This window comes from Hippopotamus amphibius, chromosome 4, assembly GCF_030028045.1.
Source record: "Hippopotamus amphibius kiboko isolate mHipAmp2 chromosome 4, mHipAmp2.hap2, whole genome shotgun sequence".
Taxonomy (NCBI): Eukaryota; Metazoa; Chordata; class Mammalia; order Artiodactyla; family Hippopotamidae; genus Hippopotamus; species Hippopotamus amphibius.
This window is the reverse complement of record NC_080189.1, coordinates 183,766,520-183,791,604: the sequence shown is the minus strand read 5'-3', so window position 1 is coordinate 183,791,604 and position 25,085 is coordinate 183,766,520. Positions and strand designations below refer to the sequence as shown.

At 33.8% G+C, this 25,085-nt stretch overlaps 1 long non-coding RNA gene, 14 other non-coding genes and 4 pseudogenes across 15 annotated transcripts; all 19 read right to left on the bottom strand.

Moving 5' to 3' along the window:
* Positions 1-482: 482 nt before the first annotated feature.
* On the bottom strand, positions 483-554 carry LOC130852755 (small nucleolar RNA SNORD113/SNORD114 family). Its single transcript, XR_009053475.1, has one exon. It is a non-coding gene; the product is annotated as a small nucleolar RNA SNORD113/SNORD114 family (small nucleolar RNA).
* Positions 555-1,421: 867 nt separating this feature from the next.
* Positions 1,422-1,493, bottom strand: LOC130852855 (small nucleolar RNA SNORD113/SNORD114 family). Its single transcript, XR_009053558.1, has one exon. It is a non-coding gene; the product is annotated as a small nucleolar RNA SNORD113/SNORD114 family (small nucleolar RNA).
* A 2,759-nt stretch (positions 1,494-4,252) lies between these two features.
* Positions 4,253-4,324, bottom strand: LOC130852809 (small nucleolar RNA SNORD113/SNORD114 family). The gene has a single exon (XR_009053520.1). It is a non-coding gene; the product is annotated as a small nucleolar RNA SNORD113/SNORD114 family (small nucleolar RNA).
* A 311-nt stretch (positions 4,325-4,635) lies between these two features.
* LOC130851310 (uncharacterized) lies at positions 4,636-6,535 on the bottom strand. Its single transcript, XR_009053166.1, has 3 exons — positions 6,458-6,535; positions 5,598-5,681; positions 4,636-4,702 (listed from the first exon to the last, which is right to left on the bottom strand). It is a non-coding gene; the product is annotated as an uncharacterized LOC130851310 (long non-coding RNA).
* On the bottom strand, positions 5,217-5,288 carry LOC130852746 (small nucleolar RNA SNORD113/SNORD114 family). Its single transcript, XR_009053467.1, has one exon. It is a non-coding gene; the product is annotated as a small nucleolar RNA SNORD113/SNORD114 family (small nucleolar RNA).
* LOC130852847 (small nucleolar RNA SNORD113/SNORD114 family) lies at positions 6,051-6,122 on the bottom strand. The gene has a single exon (XR_009053553.1). It is a non-coding gene; the product is annotated as a small nucleolar RNA SNORD113/SNORD114 family (small nucleolar RNA).
* Positions 6,536-7,015: 480 nt separating the features above from the next.
* On the bottom strand, positions 7,016-7,090 carry LOC130852824 (small nucleolar RNA SNORD113/SNORD114 family). Its single transcript, XR_009053532.1, has one exon. It is a non-coding gene; the product is annotated as a small nucleolar RNA SNORD113/SNORD114 family (small nucleolar RNA).
* Positions 7,091-8,254: 1,164 nt separating this feature from the next.
* On the bottom strand, positions 8,255-8,320 carry LOC130852806 (small nucleolar RNA SNORD113/SNORD114 family; annotated as a pseudogene).
* Positions 8,321-10,247: 1,927 nt separating this feature from the next.
* Positions 10,248-10,320, bottom strand: LOC130852759 (small nucleolar RNA SNORD113/SNORD114 family). Its single transcript, XR_009053479.1, has one exon. It is a non-coding gene; the product is annotated as a small nucleolar RNA SNORD113/SNORD114 family (small nucleolar RNA).
* Positions 10,321-11,001: 681 nt separating this feature from the next.
* On the bottom strand, positions 11,002-11,073 carry LOC130852848 (small nucleolar RNA SNORD113/SNORD114 family). The gene has a single exon (XR_009053554.1). It is a non-coding gene; the product is annotated as a small nucleolar RNA SNORD113/SNORD114 family (small nucleolar RNA).
* A 712-nt stretch (positions 11,074-11,785) lies between these two features.
* On the bottom strand, positions 11,786-11,859 carry LOC130852783 (small nucleolar RNA SNORD113/SNORD114 family). Its single transcript, XR_009053499.1, has one exon. It is a non-coding gene; the product is annotated as a small nucleolar RNA SNORD113/SNORD114 family (small nucleolar RNA).
* Positions 11,860-14,457: 2,598 nt separating this feature from the next.
* LOC130852852 (small nucleolar RNA SNORD113/SNORD114 family) lies at positions 14,458-14,533 on the bottom strand (annotated as a pseudogene).
* Positions 14,534-18,709: 4,176 nt separating this feature from the next.
* LOC130852750 (small nucleolar RNA SNORD113/SNORD114 family) lies at positions 18,710-18,781 on the bottom strand. Its single transcript, XR_009053470.1, has one exon. It is a non-coding gene; the product is annotated as a small nucleolar RNA SNORD113/SNORD114 family (small nucleolar RNA).
* Positions 18,782-19,689: 908 nt separating this feature from the next.
* On the bottom strand, positions 19,690-19,764 carry LOC130852791 (small nucleolar RNA SNORD113/SNORD114 family). The gene has a single exon (XR_009053504.1). It is a non-coding gene; the product is annotated as a small nucleolar RNA SNORD113/SNORD114 family (small nucleolar RNA).
* A 1,711-nt stretch (positions 19,765-21,475) lies between these two features.
* LOC130852765 (small nucleolar RNA SNORD113/SNORD114 family) lies at positions 21,476-21,551 on the bottom strand (annotated as a pseudogene).
* A 912-nt stretch (positions 21,552-22,463) lies between these two features.
* On the bottom strand, positions 22,464-22,538 carry LOC130852749 (small nucleolar RNA SNORD113/SNORD114 family). Its single transcript, XR_009053469.1, has one exon. It is a non-coding gene; the product is annotated as a small nucleolar RNA SNORD113/SNORD114 family (small nucleolar RNA).
* A 450-nt stretch (positions 22,539-22,988) lies between these two features.
* LOC130852748 (small nucleolar RNA SNORD113/SNORD114 family) lies at positions 22,989-23,063 on the bottom strand. Its single transcript, XR_009053468.1, has one exon. It is a non-coding gene; the product is annotated as a small nucleolar RNA SNORD113/SNORD114 family (small nucleolar RNA).
* Positions 23,064-23,806: 743 nt separating this feature from the next.
* Positions 23,807-23,870, bottom strand: LOC130852844 (small nucleolar RNA SNORD113/SNORD114 family; annotated as a pseudogene).
* Positions 23,871-24,748: 878 nt separating this feature from the next.
* On the bottom strand, positions 24,749-24,821 carry LOC130852793 (small nucleolar RNA SNORD113/SNORD114 family). The gene has a single exon (XR_009053506.1). It is a non-coding gene; the product is annotated as a small nucleolar RNA SNORD113/SNORD114 family (small nucleolar RNA).
* Positions 24,822-25,085: the final 264 nt, after the last annotated feature.

Below are 25,085 nucleotides of genomic sequence, written 5' to 3'. Positions count from 1 at the left end.
AAAGCAGAGCAGCTGATAAAAATACTCAGATATTCTCTCCATGGATCCAATATGCCGCTATTCATTTGCACACACTAGTGTATTCATTTACTAATTTATGGTAATATTTGTTTCTTTTTCCCTTAATGATTCAAATGTCAAATTGGTTCCTGACTCAATTAGTAACTAATACTTATTTTCTGTAACACTCCTAACCAAAGAGATAACATCTTTATATCACTTTTTACCTAAAAAAAGTCTTCTCAATATATATTAATGTATTACTATGTAATAGTAATTTTTGACTAACCACATATTTTTATTATGGAAAAGGCTTCATATTCATCATTATTTAATTCACAAATTTGTATATATACTATTTCATTGATCTGATCATAAAAATAGAAAAATGGATGCTCACAATAACCAAAACAAACATCTTTGTATATTCCTAACTTCAGCCTATAGGATCACTTCAAACAAGACAGTGGAATAGATTTGCGTTGGATCTCAGAGTTCCAGATGCATGTTCATCGTACACAACTCACACGCCACGGGTGGTCATCATTGATCCAATATTGCCCCACTTTTTCTACATATATTTCTAGTTCTTTATTGTATAAAGCACAAATTCACTAACAATTTTAGCTGTACAATTAAAAAAACAAAAGCCTTGATGTATATAGAATTATTCTTAGTTTAATATATATATCTCATATTAATGCTCAGTTTTCCATATATGCATTAATCAACATAATGGTTTGTAATAACATAGTCAACATTGAAAGGCAGCTACCTTCTTTACTCATATTCAACATTTCTTACTGATACAGTGAACTTCATAAACAGAAACACAAACTGAAAAAAGAACTTCAACTATTACTCACATTAATCTCCATCCTCCTATTATACAGAGGCAACCACAGATCTGGTGACTATGGAAGACTCTAAATCATCTCTAGTGTGTTCATTCTGAGGAGTACAAAACACAGAAGATGATGAAAATATTGAGATCAAATCACCACTGATGCTTGTTTTTGACATTTCATTTACTCAGTATGTAATTATTTATTAGTTATTCTTTTTCTATTTATTTTTTACCTCGTTAAAAGAAAAAACCTCAAAAATTAAACGACTCTTATCTAGGCATGTCTATAGAAACCTAGTCAAAGATATAACCCTCACCTATTTATTTAATGAGATTCACAATTTTCAACTTTCATTCACAATATTTTTTTGCTTCAACAAAGGTGTTCATATGAAAAAATGCTTCCCCTTATTTTTCCTTATATGTTTATTTATATTTGCTTAATGATTCCATCACAGATCGATTACTAAAAACAACTATAACTATGAAATCAACAAGAATATGCTCTCTGTATTTCTGACATCTTCCTATAGAAACAATTTCAACAAAGGAAATAGACTGCATATGCTCTATGTTGGACCTCAGAGTATCAGACATGTTTTCATCATTCAGGACTCTTCCTGGCACGATCATCACACTTGGTCCATGAATACGTCTCTGCTCTTTGTTCATTTTCAATCTGTTTATTGGCTAATCAAGTAATCCATTCACAAATATTTTAAAACTCTGTTATTTGCAAAACCCAAAAAGAGCATGATATCCCTACCGTGTAAATAGTTCAATTTCACATCAATGAAACTCTTTTTTAAATTAGATGCTGTTTTTCCTTTATTTATTAATCAATTAATGTTTCATCAAATTCTCTATTTCTGACTGAGCTATAATTGGCCTTCTGTTATCCTGTATGGAAGTTTTGAACTGCACCCTTAATACACACAGACACACACAGGGACACAAACTCAGAAATCAACAAAACCATGAGAAAAAATATGATTAAATGTTCTTTAGTGAAAAAAAAATCACTTAAACCAAGACAAGAAATTTGACTATTATTGACATTAGTCTTTCTACTTAGAACACAGAGATTCAGTCACAAGGTACATCATCATGGAATAAGGCTTAATTACAAATTTAACACTCTGTACTTTCAAAATGCAACAAACACTCGATATAGATAATGTCTCTAGAAAATTCTCATATCATTATCTCTCTCATATTTTATTATCTATCAAGTTTCATGTATGAATAGTCAATAGAAAGATTCATTTTAATTACTCATCAATGGGACAAAAATGGCCATCTTTGGTTATATTTCAAACGTACTATTAGCATAGTAATTACCCTTAGGAAACAAAGCAAAAGAAAGCCTAAAAATTGGATGATTCTCACAGTGGACTCCTGGCTCCTTAAAAAAGATGCCACCCAAGGCAGATACCCAAAGAAAAATCCTCAGATTCGCTTCAAATAGGACCTCAAGAGTTCCAGACATGTATTCATCTTACATGACTCAAGAAACCATTAGTAATTGTACATACAATATTATATTCTGTCACCTCAATTATTTCTACATTGTTTATTAAATAATTCAATAAATTACACACTAATTGAAAGCAGTATTAAGCACAAAACGTAGCGAGTCATGATATCCCTGTTCTGTAAACAGTTGATTTTCACAGCCAAGTATCTCTCCCATGAACTATGATACTGATGTTTTATTTTTTCTCAAATAGTAGTAAACAATGTTTCATGAAATTCAACATTTATCACTGATAAATTGGCTTTCCATTATCCTTAAAAGATCTTTCCAAAAATACATTAAATGCACATACAAAGAAGAAATGTCACTGAAAGCAAGACAAAAAATGTGATTATTACTCACATGGACTCTGCAGTTAAAACATGCATCGCCATAGGACACTAACTGATCACCTCAAATGACTCCATTTTAATCAAGATAAAGCAAAGTCGATGAAAAAAAAAAGGGAGAGAGATACAACAATTTATGGACATGCATGCTTTCTTTCCAGATTAATGTTCTCAGTCATAAGGAACTGATAACTCTTTCATAACGCAGGGATATTCTTTTCTACAAACAAAAATAACCTCAAACTTGACAATCGCCCAGAAAGACAAAACTGACTCTTAATAATTCACATCTACCTGACTCATGGCCAAAGACTTGACCTCCAAGATCCATTTGTTACTTAACCAGCATCACTGGTGGCAATTTTCATGTTTACTTCTTGCCGGACCACATGTGTCCACAGTAGACAATAAGCGACCTTTTCTTCTTAATCTGGCATTTGTATATTTTTAAGGTTATATCATTGACCAATTAATAGTATGAAAATCTAAACTGAGTAACCCAAACTAAGGACATGAGTTTGTATATTCTGAACATCTGTCCATAGGGAGACATGAAAGTAGAAAACACGGTATGTATCATTCTTGTCTGGTTCCTTGCCCATGCCTCATCCTCTACCCAACTTCACCATGGGTGCCCTTGGGTCCAATTTTAGTTCATTCTTTTATATATATCTACATCAATATCATTACATCACTAATGATATCATTACATCACTAATAATTTTAGCAGTACAATTAAAGAAAAAATAAGAAAAGTCTTCATGTGTATAGAATAATTCTTAGTTAAATGTATAGATCTCTCTTTAATACATTGTTTTCTATATATGCATTAATCAGTATAGTGGTTTTTATACCCATATTCAACAGTGAGATGTAGTCTACTTCTTTACTTATATTCCTCATTTCTTATTAAATACATTGAATTACTTAAATAAGACCAAAGAGGAAAGAACTTCTACTCACATTAATCTCCATGTCCTATCTTGCAGAGGAAACCCCATAGCTCATATCCACGGACGATTCTAAATCATGTCTGGTGGCTTCATTCTTAAGCGTACATAACACAGAAGATGATAAAAATATTCAGACTAATCGCTACTATCTTTGTCTTCTGCATTTCTGTTACTCAGTATTTATGTTTTTATTACTTTTTCTTTCTTTTCATATATTTTGCTATGTTCTTAAAAGAAAATCTCAGCCTTTTGTCTGAAGCAGAACAATTAAATTGACTCTTACTTATGCATTTCTATCTAACCCTGATCAAATACATGACCCTCACCCATTTATTTAATGGACATAAGTGTTCTCAATATTTATTAACAGTATCTTTTGTCTCCCCCAATAGGTTCATATTTTGACAATGCTCCACCATATTTTTCCTTATGTTTATCTATATTTGCTTAATGGCCCATTATAGACCTATTAATAGTAACAAACCTAAGTGTATGAAATCCATACAAAGATATAATCTATTTATATTCCTGTCATCTCTCTATAGAAACAATTTCACCAAGAGGAAGAGACTACGTATGTTCTGCATTGGACCTCAGAGTTTCAGATATGTTTTCATCGTTCAGGACTCTACCCGTCACGTTCATCATCATTGGTCCATCACTGAGTCTCTTTTCTTCCATCATTACTATATTTGTATTGATAAATCATTAATTAATTGGAAATAATTCCAAGAATGAGATCCTTCAATACCCCTAACCTCACTTTACAGAATCATTTCCCATTAAGGGTCTATCTCTTCCATTGTTCAACCTCAATCCTATCCATTATCAATTACTCAAAATAGTTTTTCTTATATTTATCATTAAACTATGTTTTTGATTAATTTAATACTTTTTAATAACATTGTGAGCACCCTCAAACACATCACCCAATCCAGGACAACAACCTTGCCCATCGTTCATCTTATTCCTTCCTGACACAGAGGTGGCATGACAAGTGAGCAGAGCAGAAGCTGAAATAGCAGGAACATCCATCCTGAAAAATGAAAAACAGACAAGGGGATAAAAATACTGAGATATTCTCTCCACTGACACAAATATCCCACTATTCATTTACACAGTAATTGAGGCATTGACTAAATTACAGTAATACTTTCTTCTTTTTCCCTTAATAAATCAAATATCAAAGTTGTAACGGACTCACTCAGTAGATAATACCTATCACTTACTTTATCACCCTTAGCCAAAGAGGTAACATCCTTATACCACTTCTTTCCTAATGGTTATCAGTCTTTTCAATATATATTAATGTAGTAATACACGATAGTAATTTTTTGCCTAACCACATAGTTTTTATAATTGGAAAAGCCTTCACATTCATCATTTATTTTTATTTTACACATCTGTATATTGTGTATTTCATTGATCCAATTATAAAAATAGAAAAAAAATGCATGGTCATAATAACCAAAACAAAGATCTTTGTATATTCCTAACCACTGCCTACAAGGTCACTTCAAACAGGACAAATGGACTAGATTTCACTTGCGTTGGACCTCAGAGTTCCAGACACATATTCATCACACACGACTCATATGCCACCAGTAGTCATCATCGATCCAATATTGTCCCTTTTTTCTACATATATTTATATTCCTTTATTGGATAAATCACAAATTCACTAATAATTTTGTCAGTACAATTTAAAGAAAACAAGAGGTTTGATGTATATAGAATTATTCTTGCTTCAATATATCTCTCATTAACACACTCACTTTTCCATATATGCATCAATCAATATAATGGCTCGTATATCAACACATCACTGAGATGCAGCTGCCTTCTTTACTTATATTCCACATTTCTTAATCATACACTGAATTACTTTAATAAAAAAACAAACCAAGAAAAGAACTTCACCTATTACTCACATAATCTCCATCCTCTGACTATTCAGAGGCAAGCACAGAGCTTATGCCCATGAAAGATGCTAAATCACTTCTACTGCCTTCATTCTGGGGAGTAGAGAACACAGGAGATGATAAAAATATTGAGACCTAATTGCCATTGATTCTTTTTTTCCACATTGAACTGCCTTTCAATTATGCATTTCTATCTAACCTTGGTCAAAGACATTACCCTCACCCATTTATTTAATGGGATTCAATGTTTTCAATGTTTATTAACAGTATCTTTTACCAAACCTAATATGTTCACGTTTGGACCCTATTTTTCCATTTGTTTATTTACATTTGCTTAATGGTTGCATCACAGACTCCATAACAATAACAAATCTGTCAATGAAATCAATACAAGAATAGGATCTACTTAAATTCTCTCTATAGAGACAATTTCACCAGAAGGAAGAGACTACTTGTGTGTGGTTGGACCTCAGCATTTCAGAAATGTTTTCATCGTTCAAGACTCTTCCCGTCACGTCCATCATCATTGGTCCATCACTGAGTCTCTTTTCTTTGTTCATTTCTATTTGTTTCCTAATTCAGTAATTCACTCATAATAATTTTAAAATTATTAGTCACAGAACCCAAGAAGAGTCCTGATATTGCTGACTGTAACTAGATCACTCTCAAAGCCATGTATCTCTTTTTAAATTGTATACTATTATTCATCTATGCATTAATCAATTAGTGTTTAATAAGTTCTATATTTATTACTGAGGGGCACTGACCTTCTATTACTCTATATGGAACTTTCAAGTAATGCACTGAACACACACAGAAAGGGGGGAAAGTTCACTGAAATCAAGATGAGAAATTTGACTACTACTTACACGTATTTCTTAACACAGAGATGCAATGATAGGGTGAGTCACTGTGGAAGAAAGCTTCATCAGCACACGTGTGTCCCTTTTGAACAATATGTAGCACAGTCAATGAGCAAAACAGAAAAGAAAATTTATCACCATTGACTCCTGCGTTCTACATTTCATTTACCCAGTCATTTAGGAACGTATAGCTTTCTCATAATGTAGAAATTGTTTTCTCTTAACAGAAAGAACAATCCCATACTTCAGATTGTCCGAGAACAATAAAATTGATTCTGCATTGTTTATCTGATACTTGGCCAAAGTGGTGACATCCTTGACCCATCTATTTCAGAATGGTCATCAGCATTGGCCATTTCTATTCGCATTTCTTGTCTCATCATAGATGTTCATAATTAGAAAATAATTTACCTTTTCTTTGTCATCTATTTTTTAGATATCTTTAAATGGTGCTCTCATTGATTTCATAATAATTATAAAACTCAGTTGAAGAAATTGAAAATTATACATTCCTGACATCTCTCCGTAGGACCAAATAAATATGAAAATAGAGTATGTAGTGTCTTGGACCTCAGGGTTCCAGATACTTATTATGCATTGTCTGTGCCTCGTCCTCTACCAATCCTCATCATTGGTTCATTTAAGCCCAACTTTAGTTCATTCATTTATATATTAGTATCAATTAAATCATTACTTCATTGATAGTAATAAAAGAAATACTTTTGTTTGATTAACAGAAGCCAGAGAACAAGACACTCGAATATCCCTGACTTCTCTCTAATCATTACTGAAATAGATTATAACTCTTTCACTAATGAATATCAATGTTACACAATATCAATTAATCAGTATAAGGTTTCAGGTCATATTCATCAATGGACCATTTATTAACCTTTTTTTTGAAGACAGAGACTTTGATTTTTTTTCAAAGTTCGAAATTTTTTCCCACGTTTTCTTTTAATTATTTTTTTCCATATTTATTGGATTATAATTGCTTTACAGTGTTGAGTTAGTTTCTGCTGTACAACAAAGTGAATCAACTATATGTATACATATAGCCCCTTCCTCTTGAGCCTCCTTATAAACTTTTGATTGCATTAATTACTTTTTAGAATACAATGAAAACATTTATATAAATTACCCAAACCAAGAGAGGAACGTTGATCATTTCCTCACCTGGGTCTCTGTCCCATAACAGCCTGAAAGTGAGAACCTGGATCACAACAGAGTCCAAAATCACTTTCAGCTTCTATTCTGAAAAGTACCAAACAGAGAAGGTGATATAAAGATTGAGACTTTCTCTCCATTCATCCACATGTGGGTTTATCGATTCTTTCCCTGGTTCAATTATAATAAAGAATGAAAATGCATAAAGAGGGCTTCCTAGGTGGCACACTGTTTAAGAATCTGCCTGCCAATGAAGGGGTTGGAACCTCCTCCAGGAAGATCCCACATGCCATGGAGCAACTAAGCCCGTGTGCCACAACTACTGAGCCTGTGCTTTAGAGCCCATGAGCCACAATTATTGAGCCCATGAGCCACAACTATTGAGCCCATGTGCTGCAACTACTGAAGCCCACGCGCCTAGAGCCTATGCTCTGCAAGAAGAGAAGCCACTGCAATGAGGAGCCTGCACACCACAACGAAAAGTAGCCCCCACTCACCGCTACTAAAAGAAAGACCGCACACAGCAAAAAAGACCCAACACAGCCAAATAAATAAATAAATGAATAAATAAATAAATAAATAAATTTATTTTAAGAAAAAGAAAATACATGAAGAGCATAAAGAATTTCTTTTGCATTGGACTTCAGCGTTCCAGACATGTACTCATCAGACACGACTCCACCAGTATTCATCATTGATCCAATTCCATACTTCTTTTTACTCACTCATTTCTATATTATTTATTGCTCAATTCATAATTGAGTAATTATAATTTTAAAAGTAGTTTTCATTGGAACCATGAAACAGCTGAGGAATTCCTAACATACACTTAGAATCATTCTTACGTCAACATCTCTTTAATTATTCTCAACTTTCATTGTATGAATTAATTATATAATGCTTCACATTAATCCCATATTTCACACTGGGCTATTTGGTCCTCACTGATTATATTTCACTGTTTGCAAAAATACAGTCAATACCCTGAAACAAAATGCTGAAACATTAAACAAATGAGACCAAAATTTGTCTATTACTCGCATGGTCTCCACAGTCCTAACACGTGAATGCAACTAGAGATTTCATGACCGTGAAAGAATCCTTCAACCGGCTTGAGTGCCCCCATTCTAAAGAGTACAGAGTGGAAAATATAATGAAACATTTCAGGTGTTATCTCCACTAATCCTTGTTTTCCACATTTCATTTTCTCATTTAGGCATTCACTAACTTTTCATAACATAGTATTTTTTTCTCCAAACAAAAGAAAACCTTAAACTTGAGACTGACCTGGAACAATAAGATTGACTCTTACTTATCAGTGTCTTTATGATCCTTTCAGCAAAAAGGCAAAACGTTTATTCATTTATTGCTTAATGAGCATGAGTATTTTCAATTTTATTAATATTTCTTGCCTCACCACATATGTTCCTAATGGACAATGCTTCACCTTCTTCTTTTTATGTTTTTTTAACATTTTTAATGGCTTGATTGCTCACTTATTATTAATAATATGTCTAAACCTATTAACCCAAAATAGGGAAATGCAGTTTGTATATTCCTAACATTGACCGATGGGGTCATTTACAACACAAGATTGTGTGGCATCAGAGTTACAGACAAATACTATTCACCACAGATGACGCCAGTGCCTCCAGTAATGATCCATGTTCCAGGAGAGGCACTTTACTGTCATCTGCACTTCTTTACTGATTAATTCACTATTATTCACATAAACATAAATTACACAAAAAATTATGCGTTAGAGTCTTGAATATCCCTGACATTTATCTACACAATCCTTTCCCCTGACACCCAACTCTTTCATTAACTAAACTCAGTGTTTCATATATGGATTAATAATCATATTGTTTTGTGTCAATGGTATTTGACATTAGCATGTTTGGAGGTTTTTTTATTACATTTAATTTTTTAAATAATATCTTTTAAAATAATAATACATGTTTTTTAAAATACGGCTCAATCCAAGACAAGAACATTGACTACTACTCGCATTATTCTCCATCCTCCTAACACAGAGATGCAACCACAGGGCTTCTGACCATAGAAGATGCTTCAATCAGCTCAAGGGCATCCATTCTGAGGAGTACAGGGCAGAGCAGATGATGAAACATTGAGAACTAATCTCCATTGATCCTTGCCTCCTGCATTTCATTTAGTGACTTAGACAATCATTAATTTGGAGTATATTTATTTCATTTTCTCTTAAGAAAATGAACTTAAAACTTGTCCCTGACACAGAAAATAAGCAGTGACTTACAGTAAGTAAGAAATCTTACTGATTACAGTAAGTAATCTTACTATTGTCTATCTTATTCTTAGCCAAACATTTAACAGTCAAGCACCATTTATTTCTCTTTGGCCTTCACTGTTTTCAAATTTATTAACAGTATTTCTTGCATGACCACATATTTTCATAATTGGATAAGGACTTACCCATTTAGCTTTATTTATTTACATATTTGGTTTTTGATTATTTCCTGTCTCCAGTTATAACAATAAAGTGAAAATGTGTGAATGAACACAAAGAAAAAGCAAGACCCTTGTATGTTCCTGACTTCTACCTATAGGATCTTTAACAAACAAAGATAATACATTAGATTTCCTCTTGTTGGACCTCAGAGTTTCAGACACATATTATTTATCATCTATGATTCAAACCAGCAGTCATCATCATTGGTCCAGGATTGGCACAATTTCTCAAGTAATTTTTTATTAATTCATTAATTCACATTTATCATACAAATATGATTTGCAAACCACCCAAACCAACACAAGAACTTTGACTATGACTTACACTGGACTCCATGCTTCTAATGTATAGATGTAACCGAAGAGCTTGTGATCATGGAAGATGGTTTAATCACCTCAAGGGTGTCCACTCTGAGGAGTATAGAGCACAGAAGTTTATAAAAAAAAAATCAGGACCCTATCTATATTGATCCTTTTCACATCACTTACTCCATTTTTAGGTATGTATTAATTTTTCATTATATATACACATTTTTTTCTATTAACAAAGAGAACAACCTCAACCTTGGAAGATCCAGAATCTAAAACTGACTCTTTGTCCACGTCTACACGATCCTTAGACAAAGAAGTAACACCCTTGATCCATTCATTTCTTAATGGGTTTCAGTGTTTTCAACATTTATTAATAATATATCTTGCCTCAACATGTATGTTCACGACAGAATAATGTTTCATTTTCTCCTTTATCTTTCTCCAGTGGTTCTATCTGTGATCCACTGATGGTGATAAATCTAACTCTATGAATCTAAAATAAGAACACGACCTTTGTATATTTCTGAGAGCTGTCTATATGATCATTTCCAAAAGAAGGATTGAACACATTGTGTTGTGTGTTGGATCTCAGCATTTCAGACACTTATTTTCATTATCCACAACTCACGTCACCAGTAGTCATCAGTGTCACGTGGTCCATGTTTGAGTGTCATTTTCTTCATTGGTATTTGTATTGATTAAATTATTAATAATTATTAAATCATTAATTCTTTGATAATAATAAAATAAGTACATCATTCACACACACACACAAAAAAAACCAAGAGCAAGATTCTACAGTCTATCTATACAATCATTTCCCACATGGACTCTTTCTCTTCTGTTATTCAATCTCAGTGTTACATATTATTGATTAATCAACATTTCATACATATTTATTATTGACAATAGTTAACTTTTTAATTTAAGAACTTTTTATAACACCATGGACACCCTTAAACAAAGATCTGAACCAAGACGAGATCTTTGACCACTACCTACCTTGGTGTCTTTCCTGACAGAGGCAGTACGATAATCTTGATCGTGGCGGAAGCTGAAATCAGCTCCAGTAACTGTTCTGAAGAGTACCAAGCAGAGAAGGTAACAAAAAGATTGAGACATTCTTGCCATTAATCCATACTTCCTACCATTCACATACATAGTAATTTAGATATTCATTAATTTATAGTAATATTTATTTTTCTGCTAATCAATCAAACATCAACCTTACTCTGCTACTGATTCTTTTATAACATTATTTTTTAAATCTCTGGCCACAAATCCAAGAAAAAGATCCTTATATATATGTGACAAATGTCCAAAGAAACACTTCAAAAGGGGCGAACGTACTCGATTCTTTTTATACTGGACCTCAGAGCTCCCGACACGTAACATTCATTGTATATGACTCATATGCGCCAGTCATCATCATTGGTCCAGATTTTATCGTTACTCTTCATTTTTTGTTTAATTCAATCATTCACAAATAATAACAAAATTAACTCATGTAAATCACAAAAACCTAAGAAGTTTCTTTAAAATTCCTAACATCTGTGTATAGAATTATTTCCTACAGAGACTAGATCTCTTACTTGATTTGACCTCAATGTTTAACATATCAATTAATCAATATCATGCTTCATACCAACACCAGCTTCATTATCAGGCTATGGTTGGCCTTCCATCAAGACATTTCATAGACTTTTGTCGGCCGCACAGTATGTGGGATCTTAGTTCCCTGACCAGGGATTGAACCGCACCCCATGCAGTGGAAGCGCAGAGTCTTAACCAATGGACCACCAGGGAAGTCCCAGACAGTGAATACCGTTAGTTGCCTCAACAAGAAATTTAACTGTTACTTACACTGGTCCCCACACGTAGACGCAACCATTAATGTTCTGATCACAGGGATCATGGCAGAGCCTTGGACAGCATTGAGCACCCACCCTGAGGAGTACAAAGCACAGCAGGTGATAGAAAGACGGAAGCATTATTTCCATTGATCACTGCTGTCCACCTTTCACTTTCTTATTTATTTATGTATTTATTTATTTGTGTTTGTTTGTTTTAAGCTCTTTATTGGAATATAATTGCTTTACACTGTTGTGCCAGTTTCTTCTCTACAACAAAGTGAATCAGCTGTATTTATACGTATCTCCCCATATATGTCAATGCTACTCTCTCACTTTGTCCCAGCTTCCCCATGGCTTCCCCACACTGTGTCCTCAAGTCCGATCTCTACATCTGCATCTTTATTCTTGCCATCACTGGGTTCATCCATAACATTTTTTTAGATTCCATATATATGTGTTAGCATACGGTATTTGTTTTTCTCCTTCTGGCTTACTTCACTCTGTATGACAGACTCTAGGTCCAGCCACCTCATTACAAATAACTCAGTTTCAATCCTTTTTATGGCTGAGTAATATTCCATTGTATATATGTGCCACATCTTCTTTGTCCTTAGTCATTCAAATATTTACTAATTGATGGTAATAATTCATTGTCTCATCTGCTAAAAATAGAACACTGAACTCACTACAGCTTAGCAACAATGACATTGACTATATATTATCTCTGGCTATGTGATAGTTAGCCAAAGAGGTAATACTTTTGATCCAATTATTTCTTTTTTTTTAAAATACAATCCAACTAAATTTATTCTGTGAAAGAAAAATATGACAAAGCTAAGTAAAATGAAGGCTCAGTGTTTGGTATAAGTGAAAAAATTATTCATGATAATTCAAGATAGGTCCATTGCTACTAAAATACATGCCATAATTTAATAACTAACTTTGATATAGTGTTGATCCAATTATTTCTTAATGCATACTCATAATTCCAAATTAAATTAATAGTATTTCTTGTCTCATCTCATCGGACATTACTTCATCCTTTCATCTTTATTTACTTAAGTAATTGTATAGATTTTGTTATTGATTTTTTGTAGCAATAATACCATCAAAATTCACGAACTACAAAAGTCCAAGAATAAGACTTAAGTGCATCCTAGTCTGTCTTGAGGATCACTTCCAACAGAGACAACAGACTAGATCTCTTTCTGCACAGTGCTCAGAGCCACATACATATCATCCGTCACCTGGGATTCAGACCCCACCAGTGGTCCCTTATTGGTCCAAGGTCTGCCCACATCCTCCTCACTCATTTTCACAGTTGTTGATTTTTCACTTTTTAATTGACTAATAATAACAAAATTAATTTACATGAGGCACAAAAACTCAAGAACAAGAGCCTCAAGTATCCCTAACATCTGTACATAGAATAATTTCCCTCTGCAACTCTATCTTCTATTAATCAATCTTAGTTTGCAAATATTCATTAAGGGACATATGTGACATATAAATCCCATGGGGGGCCATGACTAACTTCTTAGATTATACTTAACGCATATTTTTAACAAAACAGTGTGTATTCTTAAACAAGCCACCCACACCAAGATAAGAGCTTTGACTATTACTCACATTGGTCTCTTTGCTCCTAATACAGAATTCGTAGCCATGGCAAAAGGCTTACATCAGTTCAGTTCAGTCATTCTGAGTATAAGCAATGCAGATAATAAAATATTGACACATTCTTCCCTTTAATACATGTTTTTCTCAGTTCTTTTTCTTAATATTTAAGTATTTATTACTTTATACTGTGATATATTTCATCTCTAAAGTAAACAAACTACCCAGATTCATGATTGCCTCAAAGCAAGAACACAGACTAATCCATGTAACTGTCTATATCATTCTCACCCCAAAGCATCACCCCCTTGATCCACTCATCATGTAATGAACTCCTGTCGTTCTAAGTTATATCAGTAGGAATTCATACCTTACCACTTATTTTCACAGTTGGATATGCTTCACCCTTTTCATCTTCATACACTGACATATTTATTCTTTCATTTATTCACTTCAGATCATCAAACTCCATGAAGCACCAAACACTGAGAATGTGATCCTTGCCTATTACTGAAATCTATCTATGGGCTCATTCCCACAAATGTAAACACTTAATTTATTTTTGTAATGGACCTCAGTAATTCATAAATGCTTTGATCATAAAATATAGTTCAGAATGCATTCCATTTCCATCATTGGTCCATGGTTGGCCTTTTTTTCATATAATTTGTATATTGTTTCTATATATAGCATGAACCCACCATCAGAACTAAAATACTGACTAGTACTTACATCTCCTATGTGCTCCTTCCCCATAATGAAAATAGCTTACATTGTTATCAATTAAGGAATGTTTAGGGAAAACCTAAAACAGAAATTTAAAGAGTTATAAAAATGAATGACATGGATTCAAGCTGTTTCTCAAATCATCCCAAGTGATGAAATTAATCATAATCAAATTAATCATAAGCTTTGGTTCCTCATCATCCGTACAGGCCTGTCCTTGTTTGAATATGTTCATATATGTAGCCATGTACTCATTTTAAATACACGTGCCTAACCATACTGGCAGCCTAGAGATCTTGCTATTTTCAGAATGCTTAAATCAGTTCAGGTGCACCCATTTTGTGCAGTACAAAGATGATGTTAAAAGAATGAGACATTTTCTCCATTGAACCATGCTTTTCCCTTTTCGTTTACTTAGACTTTTAGGTATTTGTTATTTCTTTAAAAATAAGCAACCTGGAACTCACCACTGACACAGAGCAAGGGCACTAACTACATTTGACTTTATCTGTGATTCTCGAAACGTTGTTTCTTGACAGGCAGCATGAGCGGAATTTGGAAACATATTAGGAATGCAGATTAGCAGACCCCACACTAATTTTACTGAATCAGAAATGCTGAGAGTGGGACCAGCAATCTGTAGTTTAACAAGGCCCCCGAGTGATTCTGATTCTCACTCAAGTTTGAGAACATTCTTCTATTATTAACCTAACCCAGAGAGGTAAACCCTTGATCTCTTGGGTTCTTAATGCACTGCTGTGCTTCAGAATTATATGAACAAAAATTTCTCACAATTTTTTCTGAATTAATCCAGCTTCACTCTCTTTATCTATCTATCTATCTATCTATATCTATCTATCTATCTATCTATCTATCTATCTATCTATCTATCTAATCATCTATCCATCCATCCATTTATCTAATCTCTCCATCTATCTATTGATTCTTTAATTTATGCACTTAGAATAATGTAATAAGTCCCCAGGATGCATTTAAACCCCAGAATTAGATGCTTGAAAATTACTGAAATCTAGCTATAGACTTATTCCCACAGATATAATATCAAATCTCCTTTTGAAATGAACTTCAGTGATGCAGAAATGAATTAATCACAAGACACATTTAGCTTGCATTCCATTCATATCATGGGTCCCTGCTTGACTCTTTTTCATTTAAATTCTACATTCTTTAGAGATGTAAGAAAGAACCACCATGGACCCACTATTCACTCCACATCCAAACACCGTAAATATCTTACATTTTTCTGCGGGTTGCTTCACTGAATTAATAGCTTAGATCTTTCCCACAGAGGAATGTTTATAAACTGTGGTGCAAACCTAATATGGAATAATAAGTAGCTGAGAAAGTGAATGTAAAACCCTCAAACTTTTAAAAAATTGTACTAAACTCAACGACTTCACAAAACTTGCCACATTGCGTATCTTCAGCAAATATCCATATTTGGTCTTCTTTGGATTTATTTGTGGGTAGCTATTTATTAATAGCTTTAATTTTCATTCACCCATTCTTTAATTTGTGAAATAATTTGATAAGCTATTCGAGTCTTAAACAAAAAGAAAAATGTTTAACTTCCTAGAAACCCAGAAGAGAAATGCCTATTGTGTCTATATGTCTAATCCCTCTTATTCAAACTAGCAAGAGCTGATTATCTTTTTCCTCAAGAAGAACACAACAGAAGTAAAACTGATGAATCATGTTTCACCACATTTTCATCACAGGTGCTCTGTCCGCTTTGATCTTAGTAAGGCATTAACCTATTTATTAATTTATAATGCTAATATCAGTATACTTGTATACAAACTCAAGACCATAACACTCGTTAACAGTAACTGCACCCAGCCCCTCACTATCATTAAGCGTCAAGGGATTATATACTTTTTTTCCACACTCTAATAGGGAGTAACTGACAAATATAGCTGCATGTATTTAAAATGTACAACATGAAGATTTGATTTACACACAAGTTATGATGAAGACAAGCGCTTCCTCATAACTTGTCCCATGACACATCTTTGTCACTGGTTCATGTGCAGCCCTCTTTAATATAGTAAGGGGGTCAAATTATATAAACTTTTTGTCCATTTCTTAATTTAAAAAAATTTCCTGCAACCCAAAGATAAAACAGAACTTGAACATCCACAATCACAAATGTCTCTACCTGGGCCCCCTATACTAAGGTATAAAGGCCTCTATACATTTTTTAAAATTCATTTTTATTGGAGTATAGTTGCTTTACAATGCTGTTAGTTTCTGCTATACAGCAAAGTGAATCAGGTATACGCATACATATATCCCCTCTTTTTTGGATTTTCTTTCCATTTAGGTCACCACAGAACACTGAGTAGAGTTCCTGTGCTATACAGTAGGTTCTCATTAGTTATCTATTTTATATATAGTATTTTTATGTCAATCCCAATCTCTGAATTCATCCCACCCCACCCCTTCTCCCCTTGGTGTCCATATGTTTGTTCTCTACATCTGTGAATCTAGTTCTGCTTTGCAAATAAGTTCATTTGCAAAGCAAAAATCTGTATCATTTTTTCTAGATTCCACATGTAAGCAATATTATACGATCTTTGTTTTCCTCCTTTTGACTTACTTCACTCTGTATGATAGCCTTGAGGTCCATTCAGGTCTCTGCAAATGGCATAATTTCGTTGCTTTTTATGAAATCCTGTATATATTTTTAATAGACTTCAGTTCCTTAGAAATAGATTGGTAAGATGTTTATCATATGCTATCATTATTCCAGATTTGTCCCTATTTTTCCCTCATTTATTCATATATTCACTGAGTTATTATTTTATTAACTTTTAAGAAGCAATCAATATCTATGAAACCCAAAAGCCCAAAATAAGATCCTTGGATATCCTTAACAAGTCTTTGTAGGATCATTTGTATCAGAGGAATGGACTAATGATTTATTTTTGCTTTGGACCTCAGAGTTCTAGATAAGCATTGCCCATCCTTAACTCCCATGTCAACCAGTCCTCAATATTACTTCAGACATGATCCTCTTTTTTTTCATTCAATGATAATTTTGTTTAGAGATAAATCATTAATCGACGATAATAAACACACCCATAAGTTTTTAAGTAGTTTTAATATCCCTAACTTCTGCACGTAGAATCATTTTCTACAGAGTGAACGGTCCAGATTTCTTCTGTTGATCAGCCTTACGTTGAATGTATAGCTTAGTCATAATTGCTTCCTTGTAACTTCTAACTTCACTTGTTGTTCGCCCAAGCTTAGCAAGGACTAATCCCAGACTAATCCCTAACATCTGTCTATAGAATTATTTCCCTCAGCAAACCATCTTTTCCATTAATCAACATCAATGTTTCCATTGGGATTAATAAACCTAACACTTCATATTAATTGCATTGGGGGCCATGGTTGGCATACACTGATTATATTTCACATTTTTAAATACTGCAATGAATACCCTTAAACAAACTACCCAAACTGAGGTGAGAACTTTGACTATTACTCACATTGGTCTCCATGCTCTAATGCATACTTGCAACCACAGAACTTGTGATCATGGAAGAATCCTTAAGCCAGCTTGAGTGGGTCCATTCTGAGGAGTACAGAGCAGAGGAGATGATTTGAAAAGGTTGCGACCTAATCAGCATTGGTCCTTGAATTCCACCTTTCACTTGGTGAATCATTTAGGAAGTGAGCAGCTTGGGAAAGTGTTTACGTAATGTCTCCTAAGTAAAGAAACAATAACGATCTTACCACTGACACAGGATACAAACAGTGCCTGTTAACTATTTCACACTGCCTGTAAAATGCTTAGCCAGAGGTAACACCCTTGTATGATTTGCTTCCTAATAAACAGAAGTATTTTCAAAATGCATTAATAGTATTTCTTGTCTTGCTACACATTTTTATAATTGGACAATGCTTCGTGACCTTCATTTCTATTTAGTTATGTATTTGTTTATTGATTATTTCATTGATCCAATTATAAAAACAGAGAATGCATGAACGTAAACCAAACATGAGATTCATGATATCCGTCTATAGCATCACTTCACACAGGGCAATGGACTAGGTTCCATTCGCATCGGACCTCAGAGTTCCAGACACATATTCATCGTACACGACTCATATGCCACCAATAGTCATCATCAATCCACTATTGTCCCTCCTTTTTCTTTAGTCATTTCTACATTGTCCATTAATTCACTAATAATCATTTTCAAACCCTATTATTCACAGAAACCCAAGAAGAGCCTTGATATCCCTAAACTGTAGGTAGGATCATTTTTACATCAATATATCTCTCTTATTAATTATCCTGTTTTTCCTATATGCATTAATCAATATAATCAATCCCATATTTATATAATCAATTCCATATTTGTCACTGGGCTATAGTTAGCCTTATATAATTATACTTCATATAATACTTTATAATGATACAGTGAATATTCTTTTTTAAAAATCACTAAAATAAGACAAGACTTTTAACTATTACTCACATTGGTCTCTATGCTTCTAACACACGGATGCAACCATAGACCTGGTACCCTGGAAAATGCTTAAATCAGCTCAAGTGTGTCCATTCTGAGGAGTACAGAGCAAAGCAGATGACAAAGATAATTGAGACCTTATTTCCATTGTTCCCTGCTTTCCACCTTTCATTTACTCAGTCATTTAGGTATTTATATATTTTTCATGATACAGTTTTTTTTCTCTTAACAAAGGAAACGATCTTAAACTTGAGACTGATCCAGTAAGTAAAACTGACTCATTTATCAGTCTATATGATTCTTAGCCAGAGAAGTAATTTACTTATTTCGTCAGAGGCATCAGTGTCTTCTTCAATTTGTATGAGTAATATTTGTTGCCTCACCACATATATTCATAGTTGGATAATGCTTAACATTCTTCTTTACTCACTTCTAGTTTAGTCTACCATCGCTCCATTAGTAACAAAAAATCTAAATCTATGAACTAGGATAAGAACGTGACTTTTGTGTATTTCTGACATCTGTCTACAGGATCATTTCCGAAATAACAATTCAACTAATTATGTTTTGTGTGGACCTCCGAGTTCCAGACACAAAGTATTCATTGTTTCTAACTAATATGCCACCAGCTGTCATCACTGGTGTATGTTTGAGTCTCTTTTTCTTCATTCATTTCTGCATCTGTATTGAATAAATTAAATTAATTCACTGACAATAATATAATGAATACATGATTCTAAAACCCAAGAACAAGATATTTGAATATCCTAAGCACAGTATACAGAATCATATCCCATGTAGATTTTATCTCTTTGATCAATGAACTTAAATGTTGATTAATGAACATAATATTTCATATGACTTTTAAATGTGGACATAATTCATTTTTATTATACTTATTATTTTTTTAAACACAACTGTGAAACCCTTAAACAAACAACCCAAACCAAGACAAGAACTGGGACCATTACTCACCTTTGTCTCTTTCCTGACAGAGAGGCAACATGACAATCTTGATCAGCTTGGAGAATCCATCCTGAATAGTGTCAAGCAGCGAAGATAATAAGATGGAGACATTCTCTCCATTGACTCAATGTTTCCACCATCCATATACACAGGCATTTAGGTATTTATTGATTAATGGTGATATTTATTTATTTTCCTCCTAACAACTTCAGCATCAAAGTTGTAACTGACTCAGAACAGGAACTATTACTTATCACTGTCTACACCATCCTCAGTCAAAGATGTAATACATTTAATTCATTTAATATTGCTTTCAATTTATATTAGTATTATTTTCTTTGCCATACATTTTAAAGATGAACAATAACTTCAGCTTCTTCATCTTTTTTTTAAGCTCTTTATTGAAGTATAATTGCTTTACAATGTTGTGCCAGTTTCTGCTGTACAACAAAGTGAAATCAGCTGTATTTATACATATATCGCCATATTCCTTCCCTCCCACAACTCCTTCCCACCCTCCCTATCCCAGCCCTCTAAGTCATCACCCATCATTGAGTTGATCTCCCTGTGTAATGCAGCAGCTTCCCATGAGCTATCCATTTTACATTTGGTAGCGTATATGTGTCAATGCTACTCTCTCACTTCGTCCCAGCTTCCCCTTCAGCCTCCACCCCGTGTCCTCAAGTCCATTCTCTACATCTGCATCTTTATTCTTGCCCTGTCACTGGGTGCATCAGTACCATTTTTTTAGATTCCAGATATATGACTTAGCATACCGCATTTGTTTTTCTCTTTCTGGCTCACTTCACTCTGTATGACAGACTCTAGGTCCATCCACCTCACTACCAATAACTCAATTTCAATCTTTTTTATGGCTGAGTAATAGTCTATTGTACATATGTGCCACCTCTTTTTTATCCACTCATCTGTTCGTGGGCATTTAGGTTGTTTCCATGTCCTGGCTATTGTAAATAGTGCTGCAATGAACACTGTGGTACATGTTTCTTTTTGGATTATGGTTTTCTTGGGGTATATGCCCAGGAGTGGGATTGCTGGGTAATACTGTAGTTCTATTTTTAGTTTTTAAGAAACCTCCATACTGTTTTCCATAGTGGCTGTACCAATTTACATTCCCACCAACAGTGCTGGAGGGTTCCCTTTTCTCTGAACCCTCTCAAAAAATCTAGAAACAATAAATGCTGGAGAGGGTGTGGAGGGCAGCCTCTTCATCTTTACTTACATTTTTGATTATCTATTCTGCCATTTATTCTTTTAGAATAAGATTCTGTACAATTCACGGACACAAAGACCAAGACCAATATCTTCGTATATTCCTGACATCTGTCTATAGAATCACTTTAAACAAAGGGAATGAACTAGATCTCTTTGTGTTGGACCTCAGAGTTTCAGACACACGAGTCCTCATTGTATACGACTCATACATCACTAGCGGTCATCATCGGTCCAGGTTTGGGACTCTATCTTCACTCTCATCCATATTTACTGACCAAGTCATCAATAATAATAAAATAAATATCTGTGAATCGCAAATACTCAAGGACAAGATCCTGAGTCTCCCTAATATCTATCTATAGATTCATTTGCTTCATTGAATATATGCCTTTCATTAATCATCTTCATTGATGCAAACACCTATTAAGCAATATAACATCTCATGCCAATACTTTATTTATCCATAGACCATGACTAGTCTTCTTTGAATACAATGAATGTTATTTTTTATTATCACAGCGAATAAACACCCAAACCAAGAGAAGAATTTGACAATTACTTACACAGACCACATGTACTTATATACACAGGACAACCAGCAGAGCTCCTGATCACAGTCAAATGCTTAATCAACTCAGGTGCATTGATTCTGCGGAATACAGAGCAGAGCAGATGACAACAAGCTTGAGAGACACTCCACTGATACGTACATTTCAACTTTCACATAGTCACTCACGTAGGAAAACAGTACATTGCGGTCGTGTATTTTCATTTCTTCGTAACAAACAAAACAGTATCAAGCTTAACACAGACCAAGATTAAGGACTTTGACCATCATCTGCCGTCTGTATCATTCTCAGCCAAAGAGGTCAGGCATTTGAGCCACTTACATTTCCTAATGAACCTCAGTATTTTCAATCGATGTTATTAGTTTTTATTGACTCATCACATACATTAAGAGTGAATATGCTTCAACCTCTTTATCATAACTTATTTACACTTGCACATTGATTATTTATTTGGGCTAATTTTCAGAGTAAAATCAAAATTCATAAACACAAACCAAGAAAATTATTCTTTTATTGTCCTAATATTTGTCTGTAGTAGCATGTCAAAGAGAGGTGACAGATTATATATCTTTCTTTATTGGACCTCAGAGTTTCAGACACATAACATTCATCATCCATGACTCATATGCCATCAGTCATTATCACTGGTCCATGTATGGGCCTCTGTTTCTTTATTCTCATCAGCATAAGTTCATTGATTAATTCATTAATGGACTAATATTAATTATATTTCACATTTTTACAATACAGTGAACTGTTGAGGAAAGAAAAGCTCTCAAAGACATGAATTTAATGATTGTATTACTTACATCGGTTTGAAGAGCACAGGACCATAGATGATGCTTTAAACCCACCAGCGTGTGTCCATTCTGAGGAGTACAGAGCACAGCAGATTAAAAAAAAATTTGAGATTTTCTCTGAACTGGCCCTTCTTTTCTTCATTTTGTTTACTCGGTCATGAAAGTATTTATTATTTTTCATAATTTACATACATATATAAGCATAAATATAAATATAATAATACGATCCTTAGAAAAAGGATCCTAACATCTTTCCATAGGATCACTTCGACCAGAGGCAACAAACTATATTTCCTTTTTGATTGGACCTCAGAGTTTCAGACACAAGGTAGTCATCGTCCATGACTCATACTCCACCAACGGTCATCATTGGTCCATATCTGAGCCTCTGTTTCTTCATTCTTATGGACGTTTTCCATGACTGCTGTTTTGGATTCTATTTCACACTTTGAACAGTGCAGTGAATACCCTTGAAAGGAAACTTCTTAACTACAAGAAATGTAACCTTGACTCACATTCATCTCTAGGCTCTTAACACACAGAGGAAACCATGGAAAATGCTTAAATCAGCTTGGGTGTGTCGACTCTGGGGAGTACAAGACAAAGCAGATAATTAAAAATTTAAATCTTTTTTTCTCCATCAGTCTTTGTTTTTGTCATTTCGCTTTTCCATTTACTCAGGTATTTATTAATTTTTCTAAATATACTTACATATGATATATATATGTGTGTGTGTGTGTGTATATACATACATATAAAACAAAATTGACATCGTCTACTTGAGACAGACTCAGGCTTATCAAAGTGGGTATTTCTTATTAATGTCAATGTCTGTATGATTCTTAGAAAAAGAGGTAACACTTTTGGTCCATTTATTTCTTAACATGCATCAGTTTCCTCAGTTCATATTAATAGTATTTCTTGCCTCTCCACATATATTCGTAGGTGGACAAAGCAGCATCCTGTTTTATTTATTTGTATTTTGTTTATTAGTTCTATCATAGACCCATTTATATTAATAATATGGAAATCCATGAATCCAAAATTACAAGAACAACATCTTTGTATACTCCTAACATCAATCCACAGTGAGAGGAAATAGATTAGATTTTGTTTTGTGTTGGACCTCAGACTTCCAGACACGTGGCATTCATTGTGTAAAACTACGCCACATCATCGATCCGGGTTGGGCCTCTTTTTCTTCATTCTCCTCTACATTTGTTTATACATTAATTCATCAACCTACTAATAAAAATTAAATAAATATATATGAGTCACAAAAATGCAAGGACAAGAGCCTTCAGTATCTCTATCATTTTTCTTTAGAATCATTGCCTAATTGAATATACCTCTTCCATTAATCATCATTGTTGTAAAAACAGATTCATCAACATAATGTTTCAGACATTTCCAATTTAATCACTGGACCATAGTTGGCCTTTTTTCTAATATTTAATATATTTTGAATTATTACAGAGATACCCTAAACAAATCACACAAACCAAGACAAGAACTTTGATTATTACTCACACTGGACTTAATGCTCCTACACAGAGATGCTCCCACGAGCTCCTGAGTTCAGGGTCCTCTTTCTGCGAAGTACAAAGCAAAACAGATATAACAAGATGGCAACATTCTCTCCATTGTTCTGTGCACTCCACCTTATATTTAATCATTTATTAATATGTTAATTTGGGATAATACTTACAGATTTCCTCTTTAAAAAATGAATAATATCAGACTTGTTATGGACTGAGAATAAGAACATCTCTATTAGCATGAGCCAAAGATGTAAGGCACTCAAGCCACTTATTTTTGTTAATGGAATTCAGTATTCTCAACACATTGTAACCGTTTTTCCTGCCTTGCCCCATATCTAAGAGTGCATCTGCTTCATGCTTGGCATCCTCGCTGCTTTATATTTCTACACTGATTCTTTGATCTATTATAATGAAAGAATCAAAACCCACAAAAATAATCTAAGAAAACAGTCCCTTTAGATTCCTAAAATCAGTCTATAGGATCACTTCAAACAGAGGCAACAGACTATATTTCTTTCTGATTGGACCTCAGACTCCAGAATGAAGTAGTCATCGTCCGCAACTCATACTCCACCAACGGTCATCATCGATCCACATTTCTGCCTCTTTTTGTTCCTTCTCCAGTACATTAGTTCATTAATGAATTTCTTATTCACTGACATTAATTTTAAAAACCCTATGACTGACACAAAAAGAAAGAATAAGAACCTTGAATATCTTACATCTGCCCATAGAAGCATTTAGCACATCAATATCTCTTTCATTAATTATTCTTACAATACCATAAATTGATTAATAAATACAATGATTGGGAACAACCCCATATTTATCATTGGCCATGGTTGGCCAATAAATGCA